Below are 18,526 nucleotides of genomic sequence, written 5' to 3' on the forward strand. Positions count from 1 at the left end.
TTTTGCTACATAAGACTGAATCGATATTTATATTTAATTATATGGAACTAGCACCCTGACTCACTTAACATTAATCCTGGTCTCAATAGCATTCATCCCTCTTTCCGCCTCCTGTCCTCTCTACTTCGTCAATGTGTTTTATCCCTCTCTTTTCATTAACATCAAAGCCATGTCATCAATTGCAAAACAGAGAAGAAAACAGAGGGAGGAAAAGAGAGAGAGAGAGAGAGAACAAAGTGAACAAAGACAACAAAGTCTCACCTCGCCTTTAATATTTGACCGAGCCCAGTGGGCCAGAGTGCTGATAATAACACCTGAACTCCACAAAAATCTGTTTTCTAAGATGAGAGGTAATCATAGATGAATGAAGGTTTCTCATTGTAAGAGAGAAAACATACAGTATCAACTGCAGAGGTCGTAGGCAGATAACTGCATAGTATGACCTGAGCAAAAACAAAATGAACAAATGGTGTCATGTCCTCATGGGGCTCTCTCTTAATACTGCTGAGTAAAAGATGTGTTCAGGCAAAAACACTTGTTTTTGAATAGTTGTTCCTGCCAAAATCAGCACCTGGATCTTAACGCACTGCTTTTCACCCGCTTTCTTTTTTGCAATGAGTTCAGGCCCAGCTTGGGAAGCGAACCACTGCTGTAGGGCCAGGTTGATGGCTAAACCAAATGTGGCAGCGTTTTCCCAACTCGATCCTGGGGACCCCAATGGGTGCACGTTTTGGTTTTTGCCTTAGCACTACATAGCTGGAACTGACAGCATTTTAGCAACATGAAATCTTATTAAAATTTGTTCATATCCACCCCCAGGAAGAATGACACTAATGACACTGGACTGAGGGCGTGTAGGCCTGTTGAAAGGCAGGTCCTCACCAGACATCACTGGCAACAAAGTTGCTAGACCAGACAGGACTGGCAAAAAGTGCTCTTCACTGACGAGTCACGGTTTTGTCTCGCCAGGGGTGATGGTCGGATTTGCATTTATCGTCGAAGGAATGAGCATTACACCGAGGCCTGTACTCTGGAGTGGGATCAATTTGGAGGTGGAGGGTCCGTCATGGTCTGGGACGGTGTGTCACAGCATCATCAGACTGAGCTTGTTGTCATTGCAGGCAATCTCAACGCTGTGCGTTACAGGGAAGACATCCTCCTCCCTCATGTGGTACCCTTCTTTCAGGCTCTTCCTGACATGACCCCCCACGTGCTGCGGAAATTGTTCAGTTTATGTCTCAGTTGTTGAGTCTTGTTATATTCATACAAATATTTACACATGTTAAGTTTGCTGAAAATAAACGCAGTTGACAGTGAGAGGAAGTTTATTTTCTTGCTGAGTTTATTACTTTTTTGCCTTTGTTTAATGACACTGGTCATATTCAGCGGGTGTTGCCCGTTCATAAATTCATCAGTTAGTCTGCGCTCTGGCATACTCAGATGGGAGTGCTCTGAAATTGGAACAGATAGCCAGAGTGAATTTGCAAACACAATAAATATGATAACTGGATAACAGTCGTTCAAGTTCTTGTTAGCTCACCAATTGACACCTGCATCTCTAGCTGTGTATAGCCACTGAAAAACTATACGAGGGGGAAAAGTCAGTCACTCACCTACTCCTCCAATGGTATGACATGACATCCTCCTAGCAGCTATCTAGCTATCCTTAGGCTATGTGTTTTTAGATTGCTGCATAAATAGATACACTGGCCTATTAGCCACATTATGACCGACTTGTGATCATTGCCCTTAATAGTTTGATTGTATTGACATTCCCAGCCTTTGTTACATTTGTCTGTTTTTATCCAAAATATTGAGTCATTGAATCTGAAACAATGTACCAGGCCAGCTGTGATTTACAACCTGATAGCCGAACTATCTTTTGGACTACTGTCGTAGCTGAATCAGGATTAGTTAGGTAACATTGATAGATAATATGTTTTATTTACTTTCATAATATGCTTATGTGGAAAAAGTCACTTGGGGCCCAGAGAGGGGAGAGGTCAGGCTTGTCTTTTACATGCCTGGTAATAGGCATAATATCAGAAAGGGAGAAGTCAGGTATGGACATTGTCTTCATAATGAATATATCTGTGAAACCATGTGAAGGGCTCCACTATGTCTCTACTCCAGTCACTCCCTCCTTTTCCCATTGGGGGGAGGAGTGTGGCAGTGTCTGGAACCATTGTATGTCCCCTCTGATGTTGCCTTTATCTTGATCTAGTATATGACCTAGAGGCTCACTCCCATCAGGGAGCTTGTCCAGGGGTGGGTTGTATTTGAGATGGGAGTATCTAGAATTGACAATTGATATATGCCATTGGATGAGGTAATGTTTTGGTAATAGGACGTACCAAGAACGAGAAGTAGAACCTCGTCTTAGAGAGCAAACTGAACAATAATTTATAGCTAATGCCATCCCGTCAGTAGAGGATGCCTGGATATTTTTTAAAAATGCCTTCCTAACCATCTTAAATAAACATGCCCCATTCAAGAAATTTAGAACCAGGAACAGATATAGCCCTTGGTTCTCCCCAGACCTGACTGCACTTAACCAACACAAAAACATCCTATGGCGTTCTGCATTAGCATCGAACAGCCCCCGTGATATGCAGCTGTTCAGGGAAGCTAGAAACCATTATACACAGGCAGTTAGAAAAGCCAAGGCTAGCTTTTTCAAGCAGAAATTTGCTTCTTGCAACACTAACTCAAAAAAGTTCTGGGACACTGTAAAGTCCATGGAGAATAAGAACACCTCCTCCCAGCTGCCCACTGCACTGAAGATAGGAAACACTGTCACCACTGATAAATCCACCATAATTGAAAATTTCAATAAGCATTTTTCTACTGCTGGCCATGCTTTTCACCTGGCTACTCCTACCCCTGTCAACAGCACGGCACCCCCAACAGCAACTCGCCCAAGCCTTCCCCATTTCTCCTTCTCCCAAATCCATTCAGCTGATGTTCTGAAAGAGCTGCAAAATCTGGACCCCTACAAATCAGCCGGGCTAGACAATCTGGACCCTTTCTTTCTAAAATTATCTGGACACTGTGTTAACAACCCTCCAGGCAAGCTTCAATGCCATACAACTCTCCTTCCGTGGCCTCCAATTGCTCTTAAATACAAGTAAAACTAAATGCATGCTCTTCAACCGATCGCTACCTGCACCTACCCGCCTGTCCAACATCACTACTCTGGACGGCTCTGACTTAGAATACGTGGACAAATACAAATACTTAGGTGTCTGGTTAGACTGTAAACTCTCCTTCCAGACCCATATCAAACATCTCCAATCCAAAGTTAAATCTAGAATTGGCTTCCTATTTCGCAACAAAGCATCCTTCACTCATGCTGCCAAACATACCCTTGTAAAACTGACCATCCTACCAATCCTCGACTTTGGCGATGTAATTTACAAAATAGCCTCCAATACCCTACTCAACAAATTGGATGCAGTCTATCACAGTGCAATCTGTTTTGTCACCAAAGCCCCATATACTACCCACCATTGCGACCTGTACGCTCTCGTTGGCTGGCCCTCGCTTCATACTCGTCGCCAAACCCACTGGCTCCATGTCATCTACAAGACCCTGCTAGGTAAAGTCCCCCCTTATCTAAGCTCGCTGGTCACCATAGCATCTCCCACCTGTAGCACACGCTCCAGCAGGTATATCTCTCTAGTCACCCCCAAAACCAATTCTTTCTTTGGCCGCCTCTCTTTCCAGTTCTCTGCTGCCAATGACTGGAACGAACTACAAAAATCTCTGAAACTGGAAACACTTATCTCCCTCACTAGCTTTAAGCACCAACTGTCAGAGCAGCTCACGGATTACTGCACCTCTACATAGCCCACCTATAATTTAGCCCTAACAACTACCTCTTTCCCAACTGTATTTAATTTATTTATTTATTTTGCTCCTTTGCACCCCATTATTTTTATTTCTACTTTGCACATTCTTCCATTGCAAAACTACCATTCCAGTGTTTTACTTGCTATATTGTATTTACCTTGCCACCATGGCCTTTTTGCCTTTACCTCCCTTCTCACCTCATTTGCTCACATTGTATATAGACTTGTTTATACTTTATTATTGACTGTATGTTTGTTTTACTCCATGTGTAACTCTGTGTTGTTGTATCTGTCGAACTGCTTTGCTTTATCTTGGCCAGGTCGCAATTGTAAATGAGAACTTGTTCTCAACTTGCCTACCTGGTTAAATAAAGGTAAAATCTGGCTATGGGATACTCCTCTTTCAAGTAAAAGGCCCTTTGCGCAGTTTTCTTGAGACCTGTGGTTTGACATGTCGACTAGGGGGTGGATCTTTGCTATAAAAGATCTCAGTTGCCGTTATGTTGACACTCTTAGAATTCATTTATAGACACTAAATTGATCTAAGAGTCAAAGGGCTATGGTGAAGCTCATATTATTAAAAGCTGAAGTTTAAAGTACAACTCTGACTTGTGTGTGTGGTTTGTAAACTCTCCTTATTTAGTCATACAGGAAATTACCATGACACTACCAAGAAATGTATTGGTGAATTATATTAATCATGCTTTGAAATGCATCCATCTATTCTGCCAACAATGCCATTCAATGTTGAGTCAAATATAATCTACTTTGAAAACCTCTTATGAAGTTGGTTTTGTAGCATAAACTGGGAATTTGATATACATATAATATATATATATATATATATATTATTTATTTATATATTTTTCCATCTTGTCTCATCACTGCAACTCACCAACGAGGGGAATGTCGAGTCATGGGTACGCCGAAACATGACCCACCAAAACGCACTTTTTAACACCCACCCACTTAACCCAGCCGCATCAATGTGTTGGTGCTGACAACAGATGTCAGCCTGTAGGTGCCCGGTCCACTACACAAAGAGTTGCTAGAGCGCGATGAGCCAAGTAAAGCCCCACCTAACCCCGGACAATACTGGGACAAATTTGCACCACCCCATGGGACTCCCGATCATGGCCGGTTGTGCTACAGATCAGGATCGAACCCGGGTCTGTAGTGACGCCTCCCGCACAGCAATGCAGTGCCTTCGACCACTGTGCCACTCAGGAGGCCCGGGATTTGATATTTTTTTACTGATATATATTATGATTGTCTGTTTGTTTCATATCTGCAAAGTAGTTCAAACGCTGTCAGTTCTACTGGAAATAATAAACTGAACTCAAGCTTTGATTATTTGAATTAGCTATGTAGTGCTAAGGAAAAAAAAAAAAGAAGTACACCCCTTGGGTTCCCCAGGAATGAGTTTGGGAAACGCTGAGATAGGGAGATGCAGAAGTGCACTGCTGGTCAAGTCTTTGGCAAATGCTTGATGAGTTATTATGGGAAAACTCAAATATATAAGGGAACAGGAATAAATGCTTGAAGACAGGCCACAGACATATACAGCATACAGTATATCTGGAAGGGCATGGGAGAGACATGAGTCTATAGCTACTGAGCCTCATGACATCTGGAATGATGTAACTGTTTTTCCATACACTGGAAAGGCCATAGAGTCATAGGGTAGTCTATATCACTACAGGCATGCAATTTCATGTGGCGGTATGCTATTTTAGTGCTGGGTAACCATTCCTTTCTCCTAGGTGACATGACTGAGATACAGAGACAGGATTTTAAAAAGTAATAGTCGCCGTCAAAACTAATCAAGACAAAAAAACAGCCTTCAAGCCTGGACATGACACTCTGACTACACTTAGACCAATAGCACGTAGCACACACATTGATATGTATTTCTGGAGCCCTGGGAAGCGGTGGCTGATTTGTGTCATGGGAATAGAGCGGCAGAAATGTACACAAACACACAGAGAGCATATCCAGTAGAAAGACAGAGAGACAGACAGAAAGGAAGTGAGGGAGAGAGGCACAGACAGTAGCACTGACACACACACACACACACACACACACACACACACACACACACACACACACACACAGAGAATAAGGCATGCATCCACACACGTAATAAGATCGTAACATAAACATCACAGACATTTATGTGAGGACAGGAGATTGCTCTTTAAGATGGGTCACATTCTATTCCACAGCGCACAGAAGATGTTTGACACCACAGACAGAGGCTGTCAACAGGAAACAAGAGAAGCCAGCCCCATTCATTCCCCACCATAGAATTTGAATATATAAATCATTCTATCAGAATTAGAAATCATTCTATTTTTACGTTCCCCACCACCACTTTTGAAGCTATCATGAGCAGTGAGTTGTTCAAACTTTTCATTTTAATTAACGATCACTTCACAATTTCTCAAGTTGCAACAAAAGCTAGATGAAAACTCAACATTTGTATGAAATAACTGAGACACTGGCCATAAAATGAGAAAGAAAGAAAAAAGTTTAATTCTATTTATATTTTTATTACTCTGCTTTCCTCAAATGAGAAAGTGTTAAAGTGGTGAAAGTGGTTTTGCATAAACCTAGAGCAAACCCAAGGTGTCTGGTTTAAATTATGTGAAAAATAATGGGAAATGTAATTCCCAAAATGCTATGTCAGATAAATAATTAACAGTTGTACGACACACAGCTCCTCACTCTTGCTCCCTGTCTCTTGTGATGAGACAGACAATTTAGACTTGATATGGGTAAACATCCCAGAGAGCTCACTCCAACTCTCAAACAGCCAACGTTATGATTGGAGGGATATTGAAGGAGTTTCAAAGCATGAGAGCGAGAGCAAGAGTGAAAGAGTATGAAAAGAAAGAGAGAGAGCGAGAGAGAGAGAGAGAGAGTACACAGCAGCAAAATGTGACCTGTTGCCATAAGAAAAGGGTAACCAGTGGAGCACTTAACACTGTAAATCTATGTTTATCTGTTTATTTATTTTCCCTTTTGTACTTCAACTATTTGCACATTGCTACAACACTATACATAGCCAACAATAAAACATCTATTCTTTTGAAACTTTTGTGAGTGTAAAGTTTACTGTTAATTTCTGATGGTTTATCTCACTTTTGTTTATTGTTTATTTCACTGGCTTTGCCAAGGCAAACATATGTTTCCCATGCCAATAAACCCCCTTAGAATTGAATTGAGTAAATGAGGGAGGAACAACGAATGAGAACGAAAGAGAGCGACATGGGGAAAGGAAGAGAGAGAACAAAACGTATCTGGGCCACAACTTCAACCATAGAGACAGGCAAAGCGAACCTGGAGAGCCTGAGAGGGAGATGAAGAGGAGAAAGAGAGATTGGCAATAATAGAGAGAGAGGTGGAGAACAGAGAGATTGGCGAGAGAGAGGGGAGGAGAGACTGAAAACAGAGAAAGAGAGAGAAAAAGAGAGATTACACAAACATCTGTCGGTGTTCATTTGCTGGAGGGATGGAGCCGCCCATGCACCACTCCAGAGCCACTGTTAATTACAGGCCTGGTAAAACGAATAAACACTCCACTAGCCTCTTCACATAATTCAGATGTAGCAGCACGATGAGCACTATAACGTGAAGTGTGTGTGTGTGTGTGTGTGTGTGTGTGTGTGTGTGGGCTTCTAAATAGTGATGTCATAATACCAGAAGTTTGACTTCGATACCGATTTTTATTTTTATTTCAACTTTATTTCACCAGGTAGGCAAGTTGAGAACAAGTTCTCATTTACAATTGCGAACTGGCCAAGATAAAGCAAAGCAGTTCGACTCATACAAAAACACAGAGTTACACATGGAGTAAAACAAACATACAGTCAAGAATACAGTAGAAAAACAATTCTATATACAATGTGAGTAAGTGAGGTGAGATAAAAAAAAGGCCAAGGTGGCGAAGTAAATACATTATAGCAAGTAAAACACTGGAATGATTTATTTGCAGTGGAGGAATGTGCAGAGTAGATATAGAAATAATGGGGTGCAAAGGAGCTAAATAAATAAATAAATACAGTAGGGAAAGAGGTAGTTGTTTGGGCTAAACTGTAGATGGGCTATGTACAGGTGCAGTAATCTGCAGAGCTGCTCTGACAGCTGGTGCTTAAAGCTAGTGAGGGAGATAAGTGTTTCCAGTTTCAGAGATTTTTGTAATTCATTCCAGTCATTGGCAGCAGGGAACTGGAAGGAGAGGCAGCCAAAGGAAGAATTGGTTTTGGGGGTGACCAGAGAGATATACCTGCTGGAGCTCGTGCTACAGGTGGGTGCTGCTATGGTGACCAGCGAGCTGAGATAAGGGGGGACTTTACCTAGCAGGGTCTTGTAGATGACCTGGAGCCAGTGGGTTTGGCGATGAGTATGAAGCGAGGGCCAGCCAACGAGAGCGTACAGGTCGCAGTGGTGGGTAGTATGTGGGGCTTTGGTGACAAAACGGATGGCACTGTGATAGACTGCATCCAATTTTTTGAGTAGGGTATTGGAAGCTATTTTGTAAATGACATCGCCGAAGTCGAGGATTGGTGGGATGGTCAGTTTTACAAGGGTATGTTTGGCAGCATGAGTGAAGGATGCTTTGTTGCGAAATAGGAAGCCAATTATAGATTTAACTTTGGATTGGAGATGGTTAATGTGAGTCTGGAAGGAGAGTTTACAGTCTAACCAGACACCTAGGTATTTGTAGTTGTCCACATATTCTAAGTCAGAGCCATCCAGAGTAGTGATGTTGGACAGGCGGGCAGGTGCAGGCAGCGATCAGTTGAAGAGCATGCATTTAGTTTTACTTGTATTTAAGAGCAATTGGAGGCCACGGAAGGAGAGTTGTATGGCATTGAAGCTCACCTGGAGGGTTGTTAACACAGGGTCCAAAGAAGGGCCAGAAGTATACAGAATGGTGTCGTTTGCGTAGAGGTGGATCAGAGACTCACCAGCAGCAAGAGCAACATCATTGATGTATACAGAGAAGAGAGTTGGTCCTAGATTTGAACCCTGTGGCACACCCATAGAGACTGCCAGAGGCCCGGACAACAGACCCTCCGATTTGACACACTGAACTCTATCAGAGAAGTAGTTGGTGAACCAGGCGAGGCAATCATTTGAGAAACCAAGGCTGTCGAGTCTGGCGATGAGAATGTGGTGATTGACAGAGTCGAAAGCCTTGGCCAGGTCAATGAATACGGCTGAAAAGTATTGTTTCTTATCGATGACGGTTAAGATATCGTTTAGGACCTTGAGCGTGGCTGAGGTGCACCCATGACCAGCTCTGAAACCAGATTACATAGCGGAGAAGGTATGGTGGGATTCGAAATGGTCGGTAATCTGTTTGTTGACTTGGCTTTCGAAGACCTTAGAAAGGCAGGGTAGGATAGATATAGGTCTGTTGCAGTGTGGGTCAAGAGTGTCCCCCTTTGAAGAGGGGGATGACCGCAGCTACTTTCCAATCTTTGGGAATCTCAGATGACACAAAAGAGAACAGGTTGAACAGGCTAGTAATAGGGGTGGGAACAATTTCGGCAGATAATTTTAGAAATTAATTTTAGAAGATTGTCTAGCCCGGCTGATTTGTAGGGGTCCAGATTTTGCAGCTCTTTCAGAACATCAGCTGACTGGATTTGGGAGAAGGAGAAATGGGGAAGGCTTGGGCGAGTAGCTGTGGGGGGTGCAGTGCTGTTGACCGGGGTAGGGGTAGCCAGGTGGAAAGCATGGCCAGCTGTTGAAAAATGCTTATTGAAATTCTCAATTATAGTGGATTTATCGGTGGTGACAGTGTTTCCTATCTTCAGTGCAGTGGGCAGCTGGGAGGAGGTGTTCTTATTCTCCATGGACTTTACAGTCTCCCAGAACTTTTTTGAGTTTGATACCAGGGTTAGTGACACGATTCTCAAAACCATCATGATACTCGATACCAAAATGATACCATGACAACAAAAATAAGGCATATATGCCAAAGTCAGAGAATGGCACGTGATTCAGAATGAAACTCAGCTACTGCTCTTTTCAACAATTGGGCATCTTTTGAGTTTAATATCATTACATTGAAAAATCTTGAAATAAAACATTTCAAGAGACAGCCATGTTTGCATTAATGAATCAATTTTACAATCATACAATCCATTTTACTTTGTTTTTACCAATCTAACTACATAAGATAAAGGTAATAATATATTTGAATAGTAAATCTCTATTGATAAACTGTATGAATCTAGATGTACTGTAGCTTAGGTCTATTCACAATACAGGTGAATGCATATTCAATAGGAGTGTTGTCACGTCCTGACCTTAGTTCCTTTTTTATGTCTCTATTTTTGGTTTGGTCAGGGCGTGAGTTGGGGTGGGCATTCTATGTTTTGTATTTCTGTGTTTGGCCTGGTATGGTTCCCAATCAGAGGCAGCTGTCTATCGTTGTCTCTGATTGAGAACCATACTTAGGTAGCCTGTTCCCACCTGTGTTTGTGGGTAGTTGTTTTCTGTTTTGTGTGTCTTCACCTTACAGAACTGTTAAGTTTCGTTCACGCTCTCTCTTTGTTGTTTTTTGGTTATTGCAGCGTTCAGTTTATTTATTCAAATTAACATGGACACTTACCACGCTGTGTTTTGGTCTGATTCTTCCTATTCCTCATCCGAGGAGGACAACGATCATTACAAGTGTGTGCATGCTTTGAGTTATTGAGCTTGGTTAGGCTGACTTCATGGGGCTATAGATGACAATTTGTTTCCTTTCCATGTGGGACTTATTTTATTGTACTGATCAATAACAATTTCAAAGAAGTAGCTTATTTTCTAAAAGTGTGCGCTGTCTCTTTAACCAGTAATGATGTCATTCAGGAAGCAAAAGAGGGTGCCCATCAGAGCCCTATTCACAGACACAGTCAGTTTACTGAGGCAATAGATCATCTTCGGTAGAGACATGAGAGAGAGACTGATTAATTAAATGAATAATGTTTTGGTGGCAATCAGTTTTGAAATCAGCATACTTTGGATTATGGTTTGCATATTATCAGGAAAGACCAGTGACTAGATCAATAAAAAAGTGGTCAGATGAAGCAGATGCTAAGCTACAGGACTGTTTTGCTAGCACAGACTGGAATATGTTCCGGGATTCCTCCGATGGCATTAAGGAGTACACATTAAGGAGTATCAGTCAATGGCTTCATCAATAAGTGCATCGTTGATGTCGTCCCCACAGTGACTGTATGTAGATAACCCAACCAGAAGCCATGGATTACAGGCAGCATCCACACTGAGCTAAAGGCTAGAGCTGCTGCTTTCAAGGAGCGGGACTCTAACCTGGAAGCTTATAAGAAATCCCGCTATGCCCACCGACGAACCATCAAACAGGCAAAGCGTCAATACAGGGCTAAGATCGAATCGTACTACACCGGCTCTGATGCTCGTCAGACGTGGCAGGGCTTGAAAACAATTACAGACTACAAGGGGAGAGTGACACGAGCCTACCAGACGAGTTAAACTACTTCTATGCTCGCTTCGAGGCAAATAACACTGAAACATGCATGAGAGCACCAGCTGTTCTGGAAGACTGTGTGATCATGCAGCCGATGTAAGACCTTTAAACAGGTCAACATTCACAAGGCTGCAGGGCCAGACACATTACCAGGACGTGTACTGCGAGCATGCGCTGACCAACTGGCAAGTGTCTTAACTGACATTTTCAACCTCTCCCTGTCTGAGTCTGTAATACCAACATGTTTTAAGCAGACCACCATAGTCCCTGTGCCCAAGAACACTAAGGTAACCTGCCTAAATGACTACCCACCCGCAGCACTCACGTCTGTAGCCATGATGTGCCTTGAAAAGCTGGTCATGGCTCACATCAACACCATCATCCCAGAAACCCTAGACCCACTCCAATTTGCATGCTGCCCCAACAGATCCACAGATGATGCAATCTCCATTGCACTCCACAACGCCCTTTCCCACCTGGACAAAAGGAACACCTATGTGAGAATGCTATTCATTGACCACAGCTCAGCGTTCAACACCATAGTGCCCTCAAAGCTCGTCAATAAACTAAGGACTCTGGGATTAAAAACCTCCCTCTGAAACTGGATCCTGGACCCCCCAGGTGGTAAGGGTAGGTAACAAGACATCCGCCACGCTGATCCTCAACACGGGGGCCCCTCAGGGATCCATGCTCAGTCCCTTCCTGTACTCCCTGTTCACTCATGACTGCAAGGCCAGGCATGACTCCAATACCATCATTATATTTGCCAATGACACAACGGTGGTAGGCCTGATCACCGACACCGATGAGAAAGCCTATATAGAGGAGGTCAGAGACCTGGCCGTGTGTTGCCAGGACAACTACCTCTCCCTCAACATGATCAAGACAAACTGGATGATTGTGGACTACAGGAATAAGAGGACCGAGCACGCCCCCATTCTCATTGACAGGGCTGCAGTGGAGCAGGTTGAGAGCTTCAAGTTCCTTGGTGTCCACATCACCAACAAACTAACATGATCCAACCACACCAAGACAGTTGTGAAGAGGGCCCAACAAAACATATTCCCCCTCAGGAGACTGAAAATATTTGGCATGGGTCCTCAGATCCTCAAAAGGTTCTACAGCTGCACCATCAAGACCATCCTGACGGGTTGCATCACTGCCTGGTATGGCAACTGCTCGGCCTCCGACCGAAAGGCACTATAGAGGGTAGTGAGAGCGACCCAGTACATCACTGGGACCAAGCTTTCTGCCATCCAAGACCTCTATACCAGGCGGTGTCAGAGGAAGGCCCTAAAAATGATCAAAGACTCCAGCCACCCTAGTCATAGACTGTTCTCTCTGCTACCGCATGGCAAGCGGTATTGGAGCACCAAGTCTAGGTCCAAAAGGCTTCTAAACAGCTTCTACCCCCAAGCCATAAGACTCCTGAACATCTAGTCAAATGGCTACCCAGACTATTTGCAGTGCCCCCCACCCCCTCTTTACACCACTGCTACTCTCTGTTGTCATCTATGCATAGTCACTTTAATAACTCTACCTACATGTACATACTACCTCAAATAACCACTGCCCCCACACATGACTCTGTATCGGTACCCCGCTGTATATAGTCCTGCTATTGTTATTTCACTGCTGCTCTTTAATTGCTTGTTACTCTTATTCTTATCTGTATTTTTTGAAACTGCATTGTTGGTTAGGGGCTCGTAAGTAAGCATTTCACTGTAAGGTCTACCTGTTGTATTCGGAGCATGTGACTAATACAATTTGATTTGATAGTGAATTGATGTTAGCTGCAGCTGTAAGCTAGCAAAGAAAGTTAGCACTACAAAGCTGTAGGCTACTGGTTGGTACCTTCTTGCATTGTAAAGTGTTCTAGCCTGTATGGACATTGTTTTGCAAACAGTAATGAACAATTTCAACATTTCTACATGCAATGTCACATTATTCAAGTGTGTTACCTTCTGCGCAGCATGAGTTGGGAGTTAACATGATGCAGCCCAGACTGCCAATGAAGGCTAAAGGAACCCACATACATAGGCTTGGTTTTATTCTAGCAGAACTCAGCTAAACAATATGAACGTTCCCTAAAGACTTTCACTTCAAAAACGGGAAAGAAAGCGGAAATATTACTTTATCCCACTTGAGCCCCCATAGCAACATGCCCAATAACACTTCCTCAAACTAGGCTGAATTAATCTAAGATAAATCAATAAATCTGTATTGAATTGACGTTTTTGACGAGGAGGTCTTAGTCACACAATTCTACATCCAACTAAGATGTTTGGTGCAGTATTTCTCAAGTGAAAAAATGTGCATGAAAGCTAGTCGTCTCTTGTTGAATGACAACAAACATTTCATGTTCCCACTCCTACTGATCACCAATCACAGAGGAAGGGGCATAGCATTTGGCTACCGATCTTCAACTTGCCTCAATAAATGTTTTTGTGTGCACGAAAGCGCAAGAAACCCTGCCCGAAGACCAAAACAAACAAAAACATCACAAAATGATTTCATAATATATGCACAAACTGTTTAGACTGGGAAACATAAGTTAAGCTTATGTGCAGCGGGCACTGTGAGCTCACGCTACAAGGGGCACATCGGCTGCACTGATGAGCAGTATTGATCAGTGAGACACATTTGACAGAAGTACCAAAATACCAAACAATTTTTCATGTTCTTGTATCGAAACAGTACAGATGTTTTAGTGTACCGTGCAACTGACAACACTACTGTGTTCAATAATAAATGTTATTATGGAGAGAAAAATCATTAATCAGTAAACGTTTCAGCTTCGTCTTCATTTTGTATTGTCAAAACATCCTGTGGCGGCTGTCATCTATAGCAATTTAGAGAGAGAGAAAGAGAGAGAGAGAGATGGGGAAGAGATAGCTACAGAAATAGAGAGAGAGAATCAAACTTACAGTATATGGGCCATAAAGTACAAGTAGAGAGAGACAAGAGTACCTTTTGTTCTACGTCTTGAATTTATCATGAATTTGTGGCCAAGGTGCCAAGCCCTCTCCATAGTATGAAGCGCTTGTTTGAAAAAACTATTGACAAATTCTTATCATTGCCATTCATTAATTTGACACACATTCTGCAAATAATTATTCTTTACATGGGGGTTTGGTGGTCAGACTAGAGTCTGTATACTGTACATCAGGAAAAATCAACAAGATTCAGCCAAGGGCCGATTTTGTTTTTGAAGCGTGTGGTCGGAGGCCGAACATAATTTGTAGACTGTAAATTGACGGCAAGAAGCCCAAACAAATATAATATTGATTAAAACATAACCATTTCAAACCTTGCTTACATTTGTATATGATCACCTGTCTCTTACGGGAATACTTGGAACAAGATTTCTTCAATTATACTGACCAAAAATATAAATGCAACATGCAACGATTTTAATGAGTTACCGTTCATAAAAGTGTCACGTTCTGACCTTAGTTCCTTTGTTTTGTCTTTTGTTTTAGTATGGTCAGGGCGTGAGTTGGGTGGGTTGTCTGTTAGTTTGTCTATGATTTTCTATTTCTGTGTTTGGCCTGGTATGGTTCTCAATCAAAGGCAGCTGTCAATAGTTGTCCCTGATTGAGAACCATATTTAGGTAGCCTGTTTTCCATTGTGTTTTGTGGGTGGTTATTTTCAGTCTTAGTGTGTCTGCACCAGAAAGAACTGTTTCGGTTGTTTCTTTGTTGTTTGTTGTTCAGTTTTTTCATTAAATAAGATGAACACTTACCACGCTGCGCTTTGGTCCTCACCTTCTTCCCACGACAGCCGTTACAGAACCACCCACCACCAAAGGACCAAGCAGCGTGGTAACGGGCAGCAGCAGCAACAGCGGCCGAAATCGCAAGACTCCTGGACATGGGAGGAGATTTTGGGCGGCAAGGGACCCTGGGCACAGGCTGGGGAATATCGTCGCCCCAAGGCTAAGCTGCTGCCAAGAAAATAACCCCTCTACGTTTTCAACAAAATGAAGGAGCTGATCATGGACTTCAGGATAAAGCAGAGAGAGCACGCCCCCGTCCACATCGATGGAGTGTGAAAAGCTTTAACTTCTTCAGGATCGGGACGTCCCCCACGGGACGGTTGAGCTAGCGTAGGCTAATGCGATTAGCATGAGGTTGTAAGCAACAAGAAAATTTCCCATGACATAGACATCTGATATTGGCAGAAACCTTAAATTCTTGTTAATCTAACTGCACTGTGCAATTTACAGTAGCTATTACAGTGAAATAATAGCATGCTATTGTTTGAGGAGAGTGCACAGTTATGAACTTGAAAAGTTATTAATAAACCAATTACGCACATTTGGGCAGTCTTGATACAACATTTTGAACAGAAATACAATGGTTCATTGGATCAGTCTAAAACTTTGCACATACACTTCTGCCATCTAGTGCCCACAATCTAAATTGCGCCTGGGCTGGAATAATACATGATGGCCTTTCTCTCGCATTTCAAAGGTGATGGTAAAGTAGTTTTTTCTTTGTATTTTCTTTTACCAGATCTAATGTGTTATATTCTCCTACATTCATTTCACATTTCCACAAACTTCAAAGTGTTTCCTTTCAAATGGTATCAAGAATATGCATATCCTTCAATCCCTGAGCTACAGGCAGTTAGATTTGGGTATGTCATTTTAGGTGAAAATTGAAAAAAGGGGTGGATCCTTCAGAGGTTTTTACGTTCCTTGACTTGAAATTTACTGACAACCTTAAATTGTCCAGCCAAACAGACAGTGTGGTGAAGAAGGCCTCTTCAACATCAGGGGGATGAAGAAATTTGGCTTGGCCCCTAAGACCCTCACAAACTTCTACAGATACACCATTGACAGCATCCTATTTGGGAGGTCCATGATGATCTTCTTGGCCTTCCTGTGACACCGGGTGCTGTAGATGTCCTGGACGGCAGGCAGTGTACCCCTAGTGATGCATTAGGCTGACCTCACCACCCTCTGGAGAGCCCTGCGGTTGCGGATGGTGCAATTACCGTACCAGACACCCGAGCCATGGCCTATTCACTCCACTACCATCTAAAAGGTGGAGACAGTACAGGTGCACCAAAGCTGGGACCGGGAGACTGAAAAACATTTTCTATCTCCAGGCCATCAGACTGTTAAATGTGACCGACTGGCTCGATTCGGTCTTATGTAGCTATGGATAAAAGTAGAGTCTGATGTTTTTGAAAGAAAAGCACATTTCTTGTTCATTAAAATAACATCAAATTGATCAGAAATACAGTGTAGACATTGTTAATGTTGTAAATGACTATGTTTTTTTATGGAATATCTACAAAGGCGTACAGAGGCCCATTATCAGCAACCATCACACATTGTGTTAGCTAATCCAAGTTTATTATTTTAAATGGCTAATTGGTCATTATAAAACCCTTTTGCATTTATGTTAGCACAGCTGAAAACTGTTGTTCTGATTAAAGAAGCAATACAACTGTCCTTCTTTAGACTAGTTGAGTATCTGGAACATCAGCATTTGTGGGTTCGATTACAGGTTCAAAATGTCCAGAAACATAGCACTTTCTTCTGGAACTTGTCAGTCTATTCTTGTTCAGAGAAATGAAGTCTACTCCATGGGAAAAATTGCCAAGAAACTGAAGATCTCATACAATTCTGTGTACTACTCCCTTCACAGAATCAAATCAAATCAAAGTTCATTTGTCACGTGCAATGGTGCGGGAAAAAAAGGCGTGTGTGTGTGTGTGCAATAAAATGCTAATTAATTACTTAAAAATCTATAAAATCTATAATATTTGTTTTAGATTCCGTCTCTCACAGTTGAAGTGTACCTATGATAAAAATGACAGACATGCTTTGAAAGTGGGAAAACCTGCAAAATCTGCAGTGTATCAAATACTTGTTCTCCCCACTGTATATACATACACATACCTATATAGACATACATACTTTTTTTAAAGAAAATACCTTTATTATTATTCCCAGCAAACCCTACCGCCGATCCCCCAATTGGAGTAAACTAATAAACACTTCTGCTTTTACCTTTAATTTATACATCTTATACACATTTTACAGACACAGTCTACTTTACAATAGTTCTCTCTTGTTTGTTCTTAGTCCTTCCTCTATTTCTGATGTCCATCCAGTTTGATTTCTATTTGTAACTGTGCTATTTCACAAAAGTTCTGAACCTATATACATTTTACAGATCCCATATGCTTTACATTGTTTATCTTGTTATTAGTCTCACCCTTCAGCTCCATTCAACCCCTCCCATCTATCTCTCAACATCATCCATTTCGGATTTCTATTTGCCATATATTTTTCAGCTGTGCTGTGATGCTTCACAAAATAATTGAACCTTCCTATTCTCATAGCTTCTACAGATTGTAAATTAAAAATAAACATTTTTGCTAAAATAATGATTATATTATTGATTGATTGACTATGGCTTTTCAAATCACCCAGTATTGCTATCTGTAGCGTTAGTTCTAGGCAAATGTTGCAATTCTTCAGCCATTCATGGAGCTGTAACCAAAAACGAGCTACATATGGACAATACCAAAATAAATGATCTAATGATTCTGCCTCCTCACAGCAGAATCTGCAGAGCTGGGAAGATGGTATCCCCCATATATATAACATTCTATTAGTTGCAAGAATTTTGTATAGTAATTTATATTGAAACATTTGAAGTTTTGAATCTGGCATTGTTTTGCGTATCAATTCATAAACCACGTGCCATGGAATGGGTACATCGAAAATCTCTTCCCAACTATTTTGCAATTTATATGGCACAGCTGTCAGTTTTTTGGTCCTTAAATTAAATTGGTATATGTTTTTATATATCACACTTTTCTTTAACCATTTATGTTCTTTAATACAGGGCCGACATACAAGTTCCTTACTTTTTCCCCCTTCTCCTTGCCTATTCCATTTTTGTTGTAATGCTGCAATTAATTGGTTGTAATTTTGTGTTGAGCAGACATTTCCATATGTCTGTGTTAGCTGCATGTGTGACATAACTCCACCAGTCCTATTTATGATATCATTCACTAAAATTATACCTTTTTTAAAAATGTCTTTGATAAATACAGTTTTTTTTTTTATCAATTAGTATATTTGAATTTAACCACAATATTTGTTTTACTATTTGTTCCGTCCTTTCAGGTGGATTAAACTGA

The sequence above is a fragment of the Oncorhynchus clarkii genome, chromosome 6 (assembly GCF_045791955.1).
Source record: "Oncorhynchus clarkii lewisi isolate Uvic-CL-2024 chromosome 6, UVic_Ocla_1.0, whole genome shotgun sequence".
Classification (NCBI taxonomy): Eukaryota; Metazoa; Chordata; class Actinopteri; order Salmoniformes; family Salmonidae; genus Oncorhynchus; species Oncorhynchus clarkii.